General features: G+C 46.8%; 1 protein-coding gene across 3 annotated transcripts in view; it reads left to right on the top strand.

Annotated features, from left to right (window-relative positions):
• The window catches only part of BAHD1 (bromo adjacent homology domain containing 1), a 180078-nt gene that overhangs the window by 81577 nt on the left and 76757 nt on the right, over positions 1–21744 (top strand). For 2 of the 3 annotated variants that reach the window (XM_063440344.1, XM_063440345.1), the window contains one exon: positions 5114–5260. The exons of the other annotated variant lie outside the window; for it this stretch is intronic. The gene's annotated coding sequence lies outside the window, so the exon portion shown is untranslated. The remainder of the gene's footprint in view (positions 1–5113; positions 5261–21744) is intronic. 3 annotated transcript variants of the gene reach the window in all.

Below are 21744 nucleotides of genomic sequence, written 5' to 3'. Positions count from 1 at the left end.
CACAGTAATAATACTCCCAGTAATGTGTCTGAGTGTATAACAGAGCCCCACAGCAATAATACTCCCAGTAATGTGTCTGTGTGTATAACAGAGCCCCACAGCAATAATACTCCCAGTAATGTGTCTTAGTGTATAACAGAGCCCCACAGTAATAATACTCCCAGTAATGTGTCTGTGTGTATAACAGAGCTCCACAGCAATAATACTCCCAGTAATGTGTCTTAGTGTATAACAGAGCCCCACAGTAATAATACTCCCAGTAATGTGTCTGAGTGTATAACAGAGCTTCACAGCAATAATACTCCCAGTAATGTGTCTTAGTGTATAACAGAGCCCCACAGTAATAATACTCCCAGTAATGTGTCTGTGTGTATAACAGAGCTCCACAGCAATAATACTCCCAGTAATGTGTCTTAGTGTATAACAGAGCCCCACAGTAATAATACTCCCAGTAATGTGTCTGAGTGTATAACAGAGCTCCACAGTAATAATACTCCCAGTAATGTGTCTGAGTGTATAACAGAGCTCCACAGCAATAATACTCCCAGTAATGTGTATGAGTGTATAACAGAGCCCCACAGCAATAATACTCCCAGTAATGTGTCTGAGTGTATAACAAAGCTCCGCAGCAATAATACTCCCAGTAATGTGTATAACAGAGCTCCACAGCAATAATACTCCCAGTAATGTGTCTTTAAACTACAATAAACGTGTTTAAAAATAAGATACTTTACTCTTCTTTTATTACATGTTCAGTGTTCTAAAAAAAACAAAAAAAAACCCAGTCAGGCTCCCTAAAATGAGAGAATCATAGGTTGATGGCATTTGTATATTACTTGTATTATTATTATTATTATTATTATTATTATTATTATTACTTGTATAGAACCAATATACTCCGCAGCACTTTACAATATTATTATAAAGGTGGAAATGAAACAATAAATACAGAATGTATCCGGAACAATATTTTGACGAGGACCCTGCTGAAACAAGCTTACAGTCTAGAGGAGGTGGGGTATAAAAACACAATAAGAAGGGCATCGAGGGGGACAGAAACCAAACCACAAGGTGGGGAAGTAGCAGAACTGGAGGTGAGAGTGCGGCCCTTTAGGAGAAAGCAAGGGACAGGTATGTGAGGTAGATGTTACTCTCGGAGGACAGATGTTTTCCTAAAGAGATGGGTTTCGATGGACTTCTTAAACGATTGAAGACTAGGGGAGGGTCTGATGGGGTAGGCAGGCTGTTCCAGAGAAAAAGAGTATCCAATGAGTCTCTTAGTTCACAAACAATGCAGTACAACGACATAACTATGGCCCTCCCAGTGTGGCTTTTGGTATAATAACGAACCTGTTTTGTGAAAAGACGATTTACCAAATAACTGCCTGGGTATTTGCAGCCCTTAGGGAGCCGTGGAGAGAACATTGAAGCACAATTCACTGATTGTTGTTATTTGGGTGCACACAGCCTGGTGTGTCCTGGATCACATTATCAGGCCCACTGCCACTAGATCCTTTACTTAGATTTTATTTTCGGTTCTGGGGGCTGCTGTCTGTTTATTAACACCCCTTCAGTAATTACTTTAGATCCATCTCGGTGCACCCCGGATATTTTTGCCAAGCTATCAAAGCAGAATACTGTTTCTAAGTGGCCATAGTTTATGTTGGCATTAGTCACTCAAGAAATTGGTGATTTAAACGTCTCCACTCTATGGTCAATAAACCCGGTTACCTTTTAGTTCTTATTTGAAAGCAAATTATCTCACTAGTTACACCTTTTGTTTAGCCATTGTGTACGTTGTTTTTCAAACTGTCATCTATACTATACAGCCTGTTGTAGTGGTTATGATGGTAGCCGTACCCTAGTAATGGGATAAACCATATTGTAATGGCTTGTCCTATTACCTGGATCCTTGTCTATCGGCAGATTTACAACATGCGGCTTATCTGAGCTGCAGAAAGCCAATAATGATCCTTTGGCTCATGCATGGGCTGAGATTGTAATCTCATCACTCTCAGACAATATATGAGCGTCTGTACATAAAAATCTGCAGCGGCTGGCAATGCGCTGTAAGCAGCGGCTGGATACAAAGAATAGGGTCACAGATGCCCAGAGTGTGAATAAATCAAAGAAATCGCCCCCATATTCCTTCACTTACTTAAAGGTTACAGGTTTTTTCCAAAGCAGGATTTGTGATGGCAGAATTTGAAATATCTTACAATGTCACTAAACGTTGTGGTTATGCTTGCTAAAATAAATGAACTCCAGGGGATTAAACCTTACTGGTAGAACAATGTAGCGGGGATTACACAGAGTGTCAGACCCAGGGAGCGTCCGTAGAGACCGGCAGATTATTAGGTGATCATGTCTCTGATGGCCATGTATTAGACAGACCATTATTAAACCTGTGCAGGTCTGCTGTGTCTGTTTAGAAGCCTGTGGTTCAAGCAAGGCATTGTGGGAATTGCAGTTCTAAAAATAATGTAACAGACACAGTGTAAGTGGACTAAATTTCAGCAGCTTACATGGGGGGTAGCTCTCTCCTGCGAGCCATTACTGATGGCCTGTAGGACTGATCCTACCCACAATGCAGAGCATCAAAATACAAATGTGGGCAGAGGGGGAGGGATAGGTTTAATTGACTGGATTAGCTTATCATTTTGCTCCTGCCCTATCCAGCTCTGAATCTTTTCTTTTAGCCTGATGAGCAATCCATGAAGCAGATATACCAGTGGATATAATGAATTGTGAGAGAGGAGAGGGTCTAGGATACAACAAAATCCCAGGCAGATTGAACTCGATGGCACCGATGGCTGATCATAGTACAGGAAACCTTATTATGTTAAATATGAACTAAAAATGTCTTATGGCGGGGAAATCGTACCCTACACAATATATAGAGAACGCAAAATGCATTGTGCCCAAACTACCAGTAATAGAATATACCACCATGACGTATTGTGTAATAAAGCAAACCGCAAACAAGACATGGGCAGGCAGTGTCAGCCAACATTTCCACCTGTGGTCCTGTGAGAAAGGTTGTTTTGTTTTCCCGCGTGACACACTGTATCTCGTATTTGTACTGTAAAGACATTGTGTAACTGTTTAGTGTACACCTGTATATTGTCAGACCAGACAACACACTCAGTTTAATGCATTCCAAAGATGCAACTTTTTGAGCTTGTTGTGAGCTATGTTCAGTCCAAACAGTGTCTGTCTATTCATTGGAGCCTGAACCCATTCCCTTTCTAATTCACTGTCTAACTAGTGCCCATCCTGTGTAGTTAGTGCGTACCTCTCACCACACTTTATTGTATAGGAGTTACAAGACATGCAAAGTAGTTGTGTAAATATATACACTAGACATGTGCATTCGTTGCATTTTCGTTTCAGTTCTTTCGTTTATTGGACACGCTGCGTATGCGCAAAATAACCCCAAACAAAAACGCAAAGAGGGAGGCGGCAGCGCTACCAACTCCCTCCTTGTAATAAACAACCATTCAAACCCCCACCATTCACTATGACTCCCATTTTAATAAATGGGAGGTTAAACCCTCCCACATGCCCCTACTCGCGGCATGTCGCCTAAACAGCGAGCAGCCATTGGCATTTAAAACTGGATATAAATCTGTATCTTATATAGAAGTGATAGAGAGCTACGGTAGGAGTACGTGTAACCAATAGTTATAGCACAAACTATAACAATGTGGCAATATGAAAAAGTAGCTATTTAGATCAGTAACACAATAAGGCTACAAATAGCTACTTTTTACAGGTACTTTTACCATAGCTCCCTATCACTTCTATATAGGATACTGATTTATATTGAAGTGATAGCTTTAAATGACAGCGAGCAGCCTGTGTAGGAGACATGCCCCTACTAAACGGGGGCATCCCCCATGGTGGGGAACCAAAATAACTAAAATAGGGGGGCATAGTGCGCGTGAACTGCGCGTGGGGGCTTTTAATATAAACGGGGGGACCTAGTGTCCCGCCCCACCCCAGGCATCCCACCTGCTGCTCATGGGTTGGGACCAGGGGGGACATTAGGTACCACCCCTTTGATTAGCGTCCCCACCCATCGATCATGGGTGGGGAGCTTAAATAATGGGGGGGACCTAATGTACCTCCCAGGTCTCTTAGTAAAGGGGGGACCTAGTCATTAGTCGTTTTAAATGACAGTGAGCACTGGCTGCTTGCTGTTTAGGCGAGGCTGCGAGTAGGGTCATGCAGGAGGATTTAACCTCCCTTTTAATAATATGGGGGTACATAGTGACCCAAATAAGTTAATGCTGGTAATGCTGACGGCTCCCTCCTTGCTTTTTTTTTTGTTGCTTTTTTTTTGTGCAGTGCAGTTTTCGTCTAAATGGACGAAAACAAATAATTTTTTTAACAAATTTCGTTCGAAAACGAATGGTTTGCTGACGAAATTCTGAATTGACGAATTTCAATTTTTATATAGTCCGAAATCATTCGTACGAAACGAAAATTTCACTGGTGCACATGTCTAATATACATCATTTCATAGCATGTTTATGTAGATGTGAATTTCTCTGGTTAATAACTTTTATAAACTGTTCTTTAATACATGTCTAATTGATTATTCAGATTAAGATTTACTTTCCATTGCCCACTGTGTAATATCTTGTCATTCATTGCTTCATAGTAATCTAGTGATTCAATAAATACCCATGCCACATCCATTGGAATCATTTGAAGTGATTCTGATAGATAAGATTTTATTGTATTTTTTTTTATTGATTTTTATCCAGCCTGGTTTAAGTGCGAGTGAAATGGAACAAAGACCAGTGTGTTGTATTGATTGCAGAATGTATATGGAAGGAATACGGTGTGTAAAATGCCTTATTTCTTCATTGTGCATAGTAATATGGGGCATATTCCAATCTGTCATTTGAGGTTTATTGACATGTTGATGGCTAGTGGTCTCCACTTTGTTTTAAAAAGCTTCGAAACTAGGGTTATTTGATGGAGATCTGCTAGCTTTTAGCTATTCTGTGATAATTTCACCATCTCTTCTTACGATCTTATCTTCCAGGGATTATTTCAGGGATTGTCCCAACATCCTTATTTATTTCATAATCTTTGTTTCCAGATATTCCGCAATACCCATTTGACATCCTCGGATCATTCGTGAAGTTGTTCGGTGTGTGGCTATGCTCTTTCCCCAGCAGACCAGGTACAAGGTACATCCCTTGTTCCTTATTAAAATGGACCTGTTTGGATTACCATTTACACAAAGGTAGGCTTCCTGCATCTAGACATCGTTCAGTTTTGCCATATTTGGTAAATTACTGTAAATCGTGGGAGGATTGCCGATCTGACCATTTCTGTTTGTGTTGATAAGTGGTTGACACCTTGAACCACTTTCTGAGTAATCATCCCTGTCTGTCTTATTTATTGTCTAGAAGCCACAATGTGATTCATGCTGGTAGGAAAGGCCGAGGTCGGCTTACTGACATAGGGGCCGTGCAAAGTGACATTGGATTTAGAAATGTGTAGACATTGGTGTCCCTTGGTTCTTTGTATAGTTTTAATATGGTTTACGCTGGAGGGTTCTTGCTTGAAAAGTCTAAATAAAGACATGGTGGGCTTAAAGGGTTACTCCAATCATCATATCCATTACAGCCCACTGAAGTGGTTATGGTGTTTGTAGTAAGCCTTTAATATGAAGGAATCTCTAGGGTGCTGATGTTTGGACATTTTACCTGTGCAGCCTCCTTGATGTTGACAATAGACTGAGAATAAACTATTTGTTTGCAGTGTGATGGCAGCGTGTAGTGGTTTTCACCATATTACAATATTTATTGTACAAAGGGCATCAGGGCTTTGAAGTCCTCTACGCAGGGAGTATTGTCCTGTATGAGTCTGTTATTGTGACTTGGTCATTTCCTTTAATAGATTTTTTGCATTTCCTTGAAATGTGCTAAATAAAGAGTTTTAGTACAAAGGATGTGGTGGTGTCTAGTTGTGTATTGTGAGGTCCAAGCGCTCCCTGCATAGAATGAAAGATATCCTATTCCTTTATTTACCCTGAACCCTCCTTATTATGGAACTGAATTCTCCAGGAGTAAAACATTGTCATTAGGTCTCTAAATCAGTCAGGAAGTCTTCAGGGTTGGAATGCAACTCCTATCATCCAGCAGTGTAATAACATGTCATTGACTGCATTACCAACATGATAAAAAGTAATTTAAATACTTGTGCTAATGTGTGCCCTGCATGGGACAGACAAGGGGAGGGGGCCCTGCTGTAGACAGGTAGGTTCCCATTAAGTGTAATTGGTAGAGAGAACCCTGGCTAGGTGCCCCTGTTGATTTCATACATAGAAGAAGTCCTCTTATTGCGGCAACACTGAGAGAACATAACAGCATAAGTGGGGGATCTCAGACTACTGCAATCCGTTCTAATAAAAATAAAGAGAGTTCAATGTAATTTTACATAAAATGAAATTTCATTGATCTTGTTGGCCAAATTGTTAAGTAAAGGTCTGTCCGAGCGCCTGTCTGTGGTCCCTATGTCCACATGATGTTGTAAAGAAAGTCATTTAAGTGTGATATGTCTCTCACGCTGGCTAACCCGTGATCAATGAGTGCATCTGTCACTTTATTCCCCGCTGGGAATTGTCTTCTGAATCTGGGCCTTACTGACTGAATGTGCTGCTTATTTAATATTACCAGCTTTACAGAGCCCGCCGGACGTTCAATCTGCCCATCATTGAACTGGTTAAACAGACATGCATTAAACCCAGTGTTGTTTTTATAAATACTTGTGTTTTGTACACAGATCAGCAATAAATGTATGAGGCTTAGCGTGTGTTTTCAAGCTATAACTGTAGGAATAAATCCCATTGGTCTTCCAAAATAGCCGGAGTTCAACACAAGCAATTTAATATGTAGATCTAAAGGGAGTGTGTCTGTGTTTACATCCGTGCCTTATGACAGGACGCTGGCACAGAGCAATTGCAGAAAAAAAATAATTTTGGACGAATATGGAATCCCAGCCGTGAATGTTGGCTTATTGGTGTATTTTCAGCAAAATTAATTCTAACAGGAAAAGGAAAAAACCCGAAACGTCTAGATTAAGATAGCCTCTGTTTTCCCTGCCGCGTTCCACAAGCCGTACCTTTCCTTATTCTCCTGGTATCTTAATGATTCTACTCTCTCCCTTACCACTTCCCTTTATTTATTATGTTCTTAGTACCTGGACGCCTCTATTGGTTCTCCTCTGTCCATCCCGTCTACAGTCCATCTTTTTGTGAAATAATTTTACTGATGAATTGTGGAAAATTAGCCCAGCAACTGAAATAGACCTTTGCTTCCTCTCCACCCATTGCCAAAATTTGCAAAAGATCAGGGCTCCCGTGAGAAGTAGTAGCCTTTATTTTATGTATAACCAAAATAACTCCAATGGCTAGCAGCCAGGTGAATACACTTTGGGCCCAAGTCTCTGTAGTCTGATCACATGGATATGTAAAACCCTATGGGTCCCATGCCTACAACCCCTAGCTGATACCCTTACTCCTCTTGTAAACGTGGTTATGAGATTTTTTTGCGAGTTGTGTGTCTTCCCCCCTCCTCCCCTCCCCCCCTTTCTGTTATTACCCTTCTTCCATTCCTCTCAACCCCCCTATTGACTATTGGGAAGCAGCACTTGGAAACATCTGTCAGTGTACCAGTACTGTGCAATGCCAGGAGACCGCTGCACCCGGGAACATCTGTCAGTGTACCAGTACTGTGCAATGCCAGGAGACCGCTGCACCCGGGAACATCTGTCAGTGTACCAGTACTGTGCAATACCAGGAGACCGCTGCACCCCGGAACATCTGACAGTGTACCAGTAATGGTGCAATACTATGAGACTGCTGCACCCAGGAACATCTGTTAGTGTACCAGTAAGGGTGCAATACCATGAGACCGCTGCACCCGGGAACATCTGTCTGTGTACCAGTAAGGGTGCAATACGATGAGAACGCTGCCCCCGGGAACATCTGTCAGTGTACCACTACTGTGCAATACCAGGAGATCGCTGCACCCGGGAACAGCTGTCAGTGTACCAGTAAGGGTGCAATACCATGAGACTGCTGCACCCGGGAACATCTGTCTGTACCAGTAAGGGTGCAATACCAGGAGAACGCTGCACCCGGGAACATCTGTCAGTGTACCAGTAAGGCTGCAATACCAGGAGACCGCTGCACCCGGGAACTTCTGTCAGTGTACCACTACTGTGCAATACCAGGAGATCGCTGCACTCGGGATCATCTGTCAGTGTACCAGTAAGGGTGCAATACCAGGAGACCGCTGCCCCCGGGAACATCTGTCAGTGTACCACTACTGTGCAATACCAGGAGATCGCTGCACCCGGGAACAGCTGTCAGTGTACCAGTAAGGATGCAATACCATGAGACTGCTGCACCCGGGAACATCTGTCTGTACCAGTAAGGGTGCAATACCAGGAGACCGCTGTACCCGGGAACATGTCAGTGTACCAGTAAGGGTGCAATACCAGGAGACCGCTGTACCCGGGAACATCTGTCAGTGTACCACTACTGTGCAATACCAGGAGATCGCTGCACCCGGGATCATCTGTCAGTGTACCAGTAAGGGTGCAATACCAGGAGAACGCTGCACCCGGGAACATCTGTGTCAGTGTACCAGTAAGGCTGCAATACCAGGAGACCGCTGTACCCGGGAACATCTGTCAGTGTACCACTACTGTGCAATACCAGGAGATCGCTGCACCCGGGACCATCTGTCAGTGTACCAGTAAGGGTGCAATACCATGAGACCGCTGCACCCGGGAACATCTGTCAGTGTACCAGTAAGGGTGCAATACCAGGAGACCGCTGTACCCAGGAACATCTGTCGGTGTACCAGTAAGGGTGCAATACCAGGAGACCGCTGTACCCGGGAACATCTGTCAGTGTACCACTACTGTGCAATACCAGGAGATCGCTGCACCCGGGATCATCTGTCAGTGTACCAGTAAGGGTGCAATACCATGAGACCGCTGCACCCGGGAACATCTGTCAGTGTACCAGTAAGGGTGCAATGCCAGGAGACCGCTGCACCCGGGAACATCTGTCAGTGTACCAGTAAGGGTGCAATGCCAGGAGACCGCTGCACCCGGGAACATCTGTCAGTGTACCACTACTGTGCAATACCAGGAGATCGCTGCACCCGGGATCATCTGTCAGTGTACCAGTAAGGGTGCAATACCAGGAGAACGCTGCACCCGGGAACATCTGTCTGTACCAGTAAGGGTGCAATACCATGAGACTGCTGCACCCGGGAACATCTGTCAGTGTACCAGTAAGGGTGCAATACCAGGAGACCGCTGCACCCGGGAACATCTGTCAGTGTACCAGTAAGGGTGCAATACCAGGAGACCGCTGCACCCGGGAACATCTGTCAGTGTACCTGGAGGGGTGCAATACCATGAGACCGCTGTACCCGGGAACATCTGTCAGTGTACCACTACTGTGCAATACCAGGAGATCGCTGCACCCGGGATCATCTGTCAGTGTACCAGTAAGGGTGCAATACCATGAGACCGCTGCACCCGGGAACATCTGTCAGTGTACCAGTAAGGGTGCAATGCCAGGAGACCGCTGTACCCGGGAACATCTGTCAGTGTACCAGTAAGGGTGCAATACCATGAGACCGCTGCACCCGGGAACATCTGTCAGTGTACCAGTAAGGGTGCAATGCCAGGAGACCGCTGCACCCGGGAACATCTGTCAGTGTACCAGTAAGGGTGCAATGCCAGGAGACCGCTGCACCCGGGAACATCTGTCAGTGTACCTGGAGGGGTGCAATACCATGAGACCGCTGTACCCGGGAACATCTGTCAGTGTACCACTACTGTGCAATACCAGGAGATCGCTGCACCCGGGATCATCTGTCAGTGTACCAGTAAGGGTGCAATACCATGAGACCGCTGCACCCGGGAACATCTGTCAGTGTACCAGTAAGGGTGCAATGCCAGGAGACCGCTGCACCCGGGAACATCTGTCAGTGTACCAGTAAGGGTGCAATGCCAGGAGACCGCTGCACCCGGGAACATCTGTCAGTGTACCACTACTGTGCAATACCAGGAGATCGCTGCACCCGGTATCATCTGTCAGTGTACCAGTAAGGGTGCAATACCAGGAGACCGCTGCACCCGGGAACATCTGTCAGTGTACCAGTAAGGGTGCAATACCATGAGACCGCTGCACCCGGGAACATCTGTCAGTGTACCAGTAAGGGTGCAATACCATGAGACCGCTGCACCCGGGAACATCTGTCAGTGTACCAGTAAGGGTGCAATACCAGGAGACCGCTGCACCCGGGAACATCTGTCAGTGTACCAGTAAGGGTGCAATACCAGGAGACCGCTGCACCCGGGAACATCTGTCAGTGTACCAGTAAGGGTGCAATACCATGAGACCGCTGCACCCGGGAACATCTGTCAGTGTACCAGTAAGGGTGCAATGCCAGGAGACCGCTGCACCCGGGAACATCTGTCAGTGTACCAGTAAGGGTGCAATACCAGGAGAACGCTGCACCCGGGAACATCTGTCAGTGTACCAGTAAGGGTGCAATGCCAGGAGACCGCTGCACCCGGGAACATCTGTCAGTGTACCAGTAAGGGTGCAATACCATGAGACCGCTGCACCCGGGAACATCTGTCAGTGTACCAGTAAGGGTGCAATGCCAGGAGATCGCTGCACCCGGGAACATCTGTCAGTGTACCAGTAAGGGTGCAATACCAGGAGAACGCTGCACCCGGGAACATCTGTCAGTGTACCAGTAAGGGTGCAATACCATGAGATCGCTGCACCCGGGATCATCTGTCAGTGTACCAGTAAGGGTGCAATACCAGGAGAACGCTGCACCCGGGAACATCTGTCAGTGTACCAGTAAGGGTGCAATTCCAGGAGACCGCTGCACCCGGGAACATCTGTCAGTGTACAAGTAAGGGTGCAATACCATGAGACCGCTGCACCCGGGAACATCTGTCAGTGTACCAGTAAGGGTGCAATGCCAGGAGATCGCTGCACCCGGGAACATCTGTCAGTGTACCAGTAAGGGTGCAATACCAGGAGACCGCTGCACCCGGGAACATCTGTCAGTGTACCTGGAGGGGTGCAATACCATGAGACCGCTGCACCCGGGAACATCTGTCAGTGTACCAGTAAGGGTGCAATGCCAGGAGATCGCTGCACCCGGGATCATCTGTCAGTGTACCAGTAAGGGTGCAATACCATGAGACCGCGGCACCCGGGAACATCTGTCAGTGTACCAGTAAGGGTGCAATACCATGAGATCGCTGCACCCGGGAACATCTGTCAGTGTACCAGTAAGGGTGCAATACCATGAGATCGCTGCACCCGGGAACATCTGTCAGTGTACCAGTAAGGGTGATTCTTGGTAAAAAGTACACTTTAATGATGTAGCGGCAAGCAGGCATATAAAATCACCCGGTCTCAGGATCACAGGAGGAATCACAGGATCAACCTGACATTGTGACATTGCAAAGGGTATCATCAGACAGTATTAACTAGCAGAGTACAACACACGTCTGACTCACTGCACATTTCTTATATTCTAATAGCAAGATGTATATTCATGCTTGTAAAACATAGAGTAGGCATGGGAAGAGTATACTGAAGAGCAGATACAAATGAAAGGAAAGCATGCCACATCTAATAAAAGGACCCTGGGCCCCAAAAAGGAGACTCCTAGCTGGTCGGAGAGGTAAGAGCATCCCCTAGCTAGAATAGCTACTATTTAGCCTAGGAAGAGGCAACCCCAGTCCCCAAGCAGAGATCAGCCAACCCCACTCACCGGCAGGACACACTCCCAAGCTTCACTCTTAGGCCAGTTGCTGATATCCCAAGTAAGTCGTCTCCAGGAGTGAGTAGACCTCTGATGTCAGGTGTGAGCGGTGTTTGGAAGAAACTTCAGGTGGTTCGCGGTACTTGTGGTAACCGCTTTGTGGGCCTCGAGCCATGTGCTGCTCTGATAATATTGCTCAGAATTGCCTGTTGAGGGCATCAAGAGCCTTGAGGGAGATCTCCTCCACTGAGTGCAAATCAGGCTCAGCCACCTTCTTGAGGGTTAGAGGAGACCACCGATCAGGAAAGGTGTTAGTGGGGCCCCAGGGTAGGCCGGGATGACCCCCACTGGCCCAAAGGAGGGGAAAGCAGGGCCAGTACCACTCAGAATGAAGAGACTAGTATTTTGCAGATGGGCAGGATAGCAGGGCGGTGGCCATCTACCCCTCTCACCACCTGTGTATGCCCCGGTCACGGAGATTCTTCTCTCCCGATGAGGCCAAAAGTTACTGGCCAGTTCTCAGGGACAGCACCTTGTAGTGCAGTTGCCTGCCGTGTCTCAGCACATGATGAGAAGCCAAACTGATTTTTGGGACCGAATTGTCAGAATATCACAGGAGCTGATCTTCCATGCTACTACTCCATATGGCGGCCCCGCCCCACCCCACCCCACTGGCAAAGTTGTGTTTTTTTGTTTTTTGTTTTAACACTCAATGTCCTAAATCCCCATGGTTTTCAGTGTCTAAAATGTATTAAGCTGTGACCGTAGAATTTTAAAATCTGCAGTTTTTGACTGTTTGTACAATTTGTTTCATCTGTTGCTTTTGTTCCTTAAGCGTCAATTTGTAACATATACTTTTTTTTTTTCCTCTTTAATTCAACAATGCGATAGATTTATCAATCTTTTTGTTACTTTATCTGCCTAAAAATAGTTCTCCCTTGTTTTTTCCACCACTCAAAGTTTGGCTGTGTTTTCTACTCTTGTATAATGTGTATTCAGTTAGTGAGCAGGGTGGGTGCTCTGCACAATGTGTATTCAGTTAGTGAGCAGGAAGGACGCCCTGTATAATGTGTATTCAGTTAGTGAGCAGGAAGGACGCTCTGTATAATGTGTATTCAGTTAGTGAGCAGGAAGGACGCTCTGTATAATGTGTATTCAGTTAGTGAGCAGGGTGGGTGCTCTGCACAATGTGTATTCAGTTAGTGAGCAGGAAGGACGCCCTGTATAATGTGTATTCAGTTAGTGAGCAGGAAGGACGCCCTGTATAATGTGTATTCAGTTTGTGAGCAGGAAGGACGCTCTGTATAATGTGTATTCAGTTAGTGAGCAGGAAGGATGCTCTGTATAATGTGTATTCAATTAGTGAGCAGGACGGACGCTCTGTATAATGTGTATTCAGTTAGTGAGCAGGGAGGATGCTCTGCACAATGTGTATTCAGTTAGTGAGCAGGAAGGACGCCCTGTATAATGTGTATTCAGTTAGTGAGCAGGAAGGACGCTCTGTATAATGTGTATTCAGTTAGTGAGCAGGAAGGACGCTCTGTATAATGTGTATTCAGTTAGTGAGCAGGAAGGACGCCCTGTATAATGTGTATTCAGTTAGTGAGCAGGAAGGACGCCCTGTATAATGTGTATTCAGTTAGTGAGCAGGAAGGACGCTCTGTATAATGTGTATTCAGTTAGTGAGCAGGAAGGACGCTCTGTATAATGTGTATTCAGTTAGTGAGCAGGAAGGATGCCCTGTATAATGTGTATTCAGTTTGTGAGCAGGAAGGACGCCCTGTATAATGTGTATTCAGTTAGTGAGCAGGAAGGACGCCCTGTATAATGTGTATTCAGTTTGTGAGCAGGAAGGACGCCCTGTATAATGTGTATTCAATTAGTGAGCAGGGAGGGTGCTCTGTATAATGTGTATTCAGTTAGTGAGCAGGAAGGACGCCCTGTATAATGTGTATTCAGTTAGTGAGCAGGAAGGACGCTCTGTATAATGTGTATTCAGTTAGTGAGCAGGAAGGATGCTCTGTATGATGTGTATTCAGTTAGTGAGCAGGAAGGATGCTCTGTATAATGTGTATTCAGTTAGTGAGCAGGAAGGATGCTCTGTATAATGTGTATTCAGTTAGTGAGCAGGAAGGACGCCCTGTATAATGTGTATTCAGTTAGTGAGCAGGAAGGACGCCCTGTATAATGTGTATTCAGTTAGTGAGCAGGGAGGGTGCTCTGTATAATGTGTATTCAGTTAGTGAGCAGGAAGGACACCCTGTATAATGTGTATTCAGTTAGTGAGCAGGAAGGACGCTCTGTATAATGTGTATTCAGTTAGTGAGCAGGAAGGACGCTCTGTATAATGTGTATTCAGTTTGTGAGCAGGAAGGACGGTCTGTACAATGTGTATTCAGTTAGTGAGCAGGAAGGACGCTCTGTATAATGTGTATTCAATTAGTGAGCAGGGAGGGTGCTCTGTATAATGTGTATTCAGTTAGTGAGCAGGAAGGACGCCCTGTATAATGTGTATTCAGTTAGTGAGCAGGAAGGACGCCCTGTATAATGTGTATTCAGTTAGTGAGCAGGAAGGACGCCCTGTATAATGTGTATTCAGTTAGTGAGCAGGAAGGACGCCCTGTATAATGTGTATTCAGTTAGTGAGCAGGAAGGACGCCCTGTATAATGTGTATTCAGTTTGTGAGCAGGAAGGACGCCCTGTATAATGTGTATTCAGTTTGTGAGCAGGAAGGACGCCCTGTATAATGTGTATTCAGTTAGTGAGCAGGAAGGACGCCCTGTATAATGTGTATTCAGTTAGTGAGCAGGAAGGACGCTCTGTATAATGTGTATTCAGTTAGTGAGCAGGAAGGACGCTCTGTATAATGTGTATTCAGTTAGTGAGCAGGAAGGACGCTCTGTATAATGTGTATTCAGTTTGTGAGCAGGAAGGACGGTCTGTACAATGTGTATTCAGTTAGTGAGCAGGAAGGACGCTCTGTATAATGTGTATTCAATTAGTGAGCAGGGAGGGTGCTCTGTATAATGTGTATTCAGTTAGTGAGCAGGAAGGACGCCCTGTATAATGTGTATTCAGTTAGTGAGCAGGAAGGACGCCCTGTATAATGTGTATTCAGTTAGTGAGCAGGAAGGACGCCCTGTATAATGTGTATTCAGTTAGTGAGCAGGAAGGACGCCCTGTATAATGTGTATTCAGTTAGTGAGCAGGAAGGACGCCCTGTATAATGTGTATTCAGTTTGTGAGCAGGAAGGACGCCCTGTATAATGTGTATTCAGTTTGTGAGCAGGAAGGACGCCCTGTATAATGTGTATTCAGTTAGTGAGCAGGAAGGACGCCCTGTATAATGTGTATTCAGTTAGTGAGCAGGAAGGACGCTCTGTATAATGTGTATTCAGTTAGTGAGCAGGAAGGACGCTCTGTATAATGTGTATTCAGTTTGTGGTCAGGGATAATGCTCTGTATAATGTGCAGGTATCTCCACCAATCTGTGCTCTCCGTTTGGTTCCAGTTAATAAAACACTTGGGTGTGCAGCATTTATCTGGTAAATTAAATCTTTTAAATCAACACCTTATTTTATTTTATTAAAGTTTAGTTAATACCTCACGGTATTTTTCTGGAAATTCCTGGGTACGAGAGGGATTTCCATAATGAGAGAAATAAAGTAAAATATTTGGGGCATTTTCTCTGAATCACAAGTTCATGTGTATAATGTCCACGTGTTCTGTACTTCCTGATCTTTTAACCCCTGAAGGACACATGACGTGTGACATGTCATGATTCCCTTTTATTCCAAAAGTTTGGTCCTTAAGGGGTTAAATATTTTAACTAATTTCTCACAGTATCTGTCTGTGTATTACCTCCAGCTTGCATAGTGAGAATGGCTGCTCTGATCACGAGTTTGTTGTGGTCATTTTGGGTCTATGGTTGTATAAGTTTGGCACAATAAAATCGTCTGTATCTAATGAATAGCGTGAGCATGTAGTACGACACCGAGCCTAGGGAATATCTTGGTAAGCACCATAAGCACTACAGTAAGGAATAATGTTTAATGACCTGATCTAGAACAGGGAAACGGTACAGCTGTGCTTCACTGTGTAGAGGTAGGGTGTATTTTAACTAATACGTGACCACAATTAAAAAACTTACCTTTGCAAGAACAAACCTTAAACCTTTTTAGGCATTCATATAAAAGCAGTATATTTTCCTTGCGTTAAAATGGTGGGTAAAAATGAATATTATGTAATGTTACCCAATCTTCTCCTGAATCCCAGCAGAGGTTCACACTGTGGATCTACGTCAGACATTGTCAGACTGGGTCATGGTATGCAGTGGGAATTGCACTAACACAACTAATATTCTCTGTGACTGCATGTCATGTCACTACGTTACACTGTGACCGCTCTCTATGAACGAGTTCAGTGATGGCAGAGCGGTTTTATTACCTTGTGATAACTATGGCACAGTCCAGTGAGAAGCTGTAACCATAAGGAAAGCTGTGAGGAGCTGGCTGTAACGGGGGCTTTGCAAAGGGAGTTCTAAATAGAAGAGGAGACAGCCAGCGTTTCAGTCTTCCTGTCTGAGCTCTGGGTAGTAATGACAAGCTGCCTTCAATCTGTCTCAGCGTCTTGGACTCCTTTCACTTTCTGTGACCAGCACGTGCAGGTCGAAAAACAAGACAGATCGTGCCCTCGTCACTATCAGCATTGCCTGAGCACGACAATAGCCTCTCCCTTACAGAGAAATCAGCCATGGACATACCCTGCAAACTCCATGATCACATAGCCTCACACAAGGAATCCTGGGAAATGTGAAGATCATTCTGATTGGCACCTCACCCCAGCATTTCACTGAGTAAGAGACCCACTGTCACCAACTGCATGATTATACAATGTATTCAAATACTGCTCCACATAATAGTATTACTTAACTATTCATTTATCAACTTTTGTAACCTAAATTGTCCATAATATGTGTTGCGGAGCTGCAATATTATAATCCCAGGATCTCCGCTGGTAGAACACAATAATCCAAGTACAAAGCTGGAAGCAGGCAATATTCCCAAATCCTCCCAAGAACCAGACGGAACACAGTCTGAGAGTCAACTGACACTTTATTCAAAAAGACTGATATTTAAAGCAGGTCACTCAGCTGTCACTTTATTAAAAAGACTGATATTTATAGCAGGTCACTTAACAGGGGTTTCCAAAGATGGGCAGCAGGGGTTTTGGTTGAGGGGACTGGAGGGAGACTACCGTTTCCAGGTCCTCCTCCCATCAGCCCCTGCTGTAACATACAGTAATGAAAACCACGAGGACATAAACCGTTACCTTTCTACTTCAAAATATACAACTTAGTCAGTTTTAATAGCAATGCTAACGAATGGGGAGGATTCGAACAGACATACACAGTACAGCATAAATTAAACATAGCCGGAGACGCCACACTATACCGGAGCGCAGTACACAACAGAAAATAGGCACAACCATTCTATCTTAGGCAGTCCCAAGTGGCTAGGTTTGCCACAATATGTATTTTGGAACACGACTTTACATTTTAAATAACTGCTCCCTGAGACAAGCCTCAGACTGCTGGTAGTGGATGTATGGGAACTCATTGTGTTACCCCCTCCTCCAGACTGTACCCCGTTACTAAGTAATCCTAACAGCTTCTCTCCCAGAGTGAACCCCAATACTGGGTCACACAGCTCCTCCACCTGCTGGGGATACTGATACCCAGACTGAACCCCAATACTGGGTCACACAGCTCCTCCACCTGCTGGGGATACTGATACCCAGACCGAACCCCAATACTGGGTCACACAGCTCCTCCACCTGCTGGGGATACTGATACCCAGATCGAACCCCAATACTGCTTCACACAGCTCCTCCACCTGCTGGGGATACTGATACCCAGATCGAACCCCAATACTGCTTCACACAGCTCCTCCACCTGCTGGGGATACTGATACCCAGTACTGTGCCCGTCACACTAACTAGTACTCAGTACTGTGCATGTCACACTAACTAGCACCCAGTACTGTGCCCGTCACACTAACTAGCACCCAGTACTGTGCCCGTCACACTAAGTAGCACCCAGTACTGTGCCCGTCACACTAAGTAGCACCCAGTACTGTGCCCGTCACACTAAGTAGCACCCAGTACTGTGCCCGTCACACTAAGTAGCACCCAGTACTGTGCCCGTCACACTAAGTAGCACCCAGTACTGTGCCCGTCACACTAACTAGCACCCAGTACTGTGCCCGTCACACTAACTAGCACCCAGTACTGTGCCCGTCACACTAACTAGCACCCAGTACTGTGCCCGTCACACTAGCTAGCACCCAGTACTGTGCCCGTCACACTAGCTAGCACCCAGTACTGTGCCCGTCACACTAGCTAGCACCCAGTACTGTGCCCGTCACACTAACTAGCACCCAGTACTGTGCCCGTCACACTAGCTAGCACCCAGTACTGTGCCCGTCACACTAGCTAGCACCCAGTACTGTGCCCGTCACACTAGCACCCAGTACTGTGCCCGTCACACTAGCTAGCACCCAGTACTGTGCCCGTCACACTAGCTAGCACCCAGTACTGTGCCCGTCACACTAGCTAGCACCCAGTACTGTGCCCGTCACACTAGCTAGCACCCAGTACTGTGCCCGTCACACTAGCTAGCACCCAGTACTGTGCCCGTCACACTAGCTAGCACCCAGTACTGTGCCCGTCACACTAGCTAGCACCCAGTACTGTGCCCGTCACACTAGCTAGCACCCAGTACTGTGCCCGTCACACTAGCTAGCACCCAGTACTGTGCCCGTCACACTAGCTAGCACCCAGTACTGTGCCCGTCACACTAGCTAGCACCCAGTACTGTGCCCGTCACTAGCTAGCACCCAGTACTGTGCCCGTCACACTAACTAGCACCCAGTACTGTGCCCGTCACACTAACTAAGCCCAACTAGTAAATTTGCAGCTTAGGGCTCACACTCATGAACATGTAACCAAATAGGAATTCAAACCATGCACTGCGAGACTGTATCACCACATAACATCAGTGGAGCTGGGTATGGTAGCTGCTGGCTGATGGTAAATAGTGACACACACCCAGGAATGTCAAAACTGACAGGTATTCAGAATATCTGAAAGACCTAAAGGAAGTGAAAATCGACAGAAAACTGTTAAAAGCCACTCTATTTATTTTATGAGATGCTGTTATCTTCTACTGGATGTGAAGGGGGGCATAGTATGCGATTTCGACTTCTCTAATGTCCTTAACCCTGCAGGGTGCGTGGTGGGGACTTGGGAGTTAAAGGGACGGTGTGATGCATTACATTGGCAAGATACAGATGAAAGCATCGGTGATTGATTGGGGTTCAGGTCATTCATTGACACGCTTGGGGCTCCGAGGAAGCTGAAGCTGATAGGATGGGAGTCTGGCTCCCGGTATACTGCAGTGTTATTTGGCATTAATAATATAAACATGTGGTTTCATAGTGTAATTTAAGGTTTACTCACAGTCCTAATTCCTAATGGTTTGTCACTTACCTGGGGCCCACGAGACGCCTCCAGCTCTGCATCCCTCCCCACATGAAATATGCCGCACTGTTTACTCATTGTTTTACATCGTAATCCTGTTTGTTTGTGTTAATGTTTTCTTTCTCATCCTCTGATTGGCTCCCTGAGTCAATGTTTATCAGATAACCCTGGGTTTTTCCACCCAGATCCGACCCTTGTTTGTAAGGAATGTGAAAAGCCACGCTCATTAAGAATTAAGTCCTTTATGGGAATCACTTTGGCAGCTGCTAAAACTGAAATTACTTTTATAAAATGCCGGCAAACCTGTTTAAAGGAACAGCGTTGTAAAAGAAAGCATGTTTGTAGCTGCCGAAAAGTCTGCTTTGATATTTTTTTTATTTTTATTTTTTTATTTTTTTTACTCAACACATTGTTTCTCCCTTTCTGCCAAATCTTCTGTTAGTCTGCTTGCTCCTTGGTGGAAGCTACAGCTGAGCTTGATCTCATTCAGTAACTTCGATTTGCATCCAATTTACACTCATCGGGTGACCTGATAGTCCAAGAATGACACGGGCCAAATAAACAAGGTTTAAGTTTATGTGGGCCGCAAAAAATCAAAAACTTCAGTTTCCATAGGTTTATTTAGGTTTATTTAGAAAAGTACAATATAAAAAAGTTGCCTGGCACTGGGTATCCTCACGCTCGTAGGGCTTCAAAATAAACAAAAGAGCAAGTTTATTTTAAGGAGACGTGCATGGGGAGCGTTCAGCGCCTCCATGCAGACCCAATCCAATACTCTCCGCCCCAATCTAATAAACTGCTCCCTCGCCCCATTCTAATACACTGCCCAAAAATCCAATACACTGCCCCTCCTCCGAGGACTCTAATATAATAAACTGTCCTCCCTCCCCCAATTTAATAAACTGCCCTCCCCCCCCAATTTAAGACATACACTGCCCTCCCCCCAATTTAACAAACTTGGTAACCCCAAGCCCCTCTTCCCCTACCTTAAGATGAGCCGCCCGCCCTCCAGTTCCTCCTCCTTCTCTGCTCAAGCAGGCCAGACGCTCCTCTGGCACTGCAAGCAGAAGGGAAGGGGCAGTGGCTGGCACTGCCAGCAGGAGGGAAGGGGGAGCGGCTGGCACTGTGAGCAGGAGGGAAGGGGCAGTGGCTGGCACTGCGAGCAGGAGGGAAGGGGCAGTGGCTGGCACTGCAAGCAGGAGGGAAGGGGCAGTGGCTGGCACTGCAAGCAGGAGGGAAGGGGGAGTGGCTGGCACTGCGAGCAGAAGGGAAGGGGCAGTGGCTGGCACTGTGAGCAGAAGGGAAGGGGCAGTGGCTGGCACTGCGAGCAGGAGGGAAGGGGCAGTGGCTGGCACTGCGAGCAGGAGGGAAGGGGCAGTGGCTGGCACTGTGAGCAGAAGGGAAGGGGCAGTGGCTGGCACTGTGAGCAGAAGGGAAGGGGCAGTGGCTGGCACTGTGAGCAGAAGGGAAGGGGCAGTGGCTGGCACTGCGAGCAGGAGGGAAGGGGCAGTGGCTGGCACTGCGAGCAGGAGGGAAGGGGCAGTGGCTGGCACTGCGAGCAGGAGGGAAGGGGGAGTGGCTGGCACTGCGAGCAGAAGGGAAGGGGCAGTGGCTGGCACTGTGAGCAGAAGGGAAGGGGGAGTGGCTGTCACTGTGAGCAGGAGGGAAGGGGCGGTGGCTGGCACTGCAAGCAGGAGGGAAGGGGCAGTGGCTGGCACTGTGAGCAGGAGGGAAGGGGGAGTGGCTGGCACTGAGCAGGAGGGAAGGGGGAGTGGCTGGCACTGTGAGCAGGAGGGAAGGGGGAGTGACTGGCACTGTGAGCAGGAGGGAAGGGGCAGTGGCTGGCACTGCGAGCAGGAGGGAAGGGGCAGTGGCTGGCACTGCGAGCAGGAGGGAAGGGGCAGTGGCTGGCACTGTGAGCAGGAGGGAAGGGGGAGCGGCTGGCACTGTGAGCAGAAGGGAAGGGGGAGTGGCTGGCACTGTGAGCAGGAGGGAAGGGGCAGTGGCTGGCACTGCCAGCAGAAGGGAAGGGGCGGTGGCTGGCACTGCCAGCAGAAGGGAAGGGGCGGTGGCTGGCACTGCCAGCAGAAGGGAAGGGGCGGTGGCTGGCACTGCGTGCAGAGGGGAAGGGGCGGTGGCTGGCACTGCGAGCAGGAGGGAAGGGGCTGGCACTGCGAGCAGAAGGGAAGGGGCGGTGGCTGGCACTGCGTGCAGAAGGGAAGGGGCGGTGGCTGGCACTGCGTGCAGAAGGGAAGGGGCGGTGGCTGGCACTGCATGCAGAAGGGAAGTGGCTGGCACTGCGAGCAGAGGGAAGGGGCGGTGGCTGGCACTGCGTGCAGAAGGGAAGGGGCGGTGGCTGGCACT

This window comes from Pelobates fuscus, chromosome 13, assembly GCF_036172605.1.
Source record: "Pelobates fuscus isolate aPelFus1 chromosome 13, aPelFus1.pri, whole genome shotgun sequence".
Taxonomy (NCBI): domain Eukaryota; kingdom Metazoa; phylum Chordata; class Amphibia; order Anura; family Pelobatidae; genus Pelobates; species Pelobates fuscus.
The sequence above is the reverse complement of the archived record's forward strand: the minus strand, read 5'-3'. Positions and strand labels throughout refer to the sequence as shown.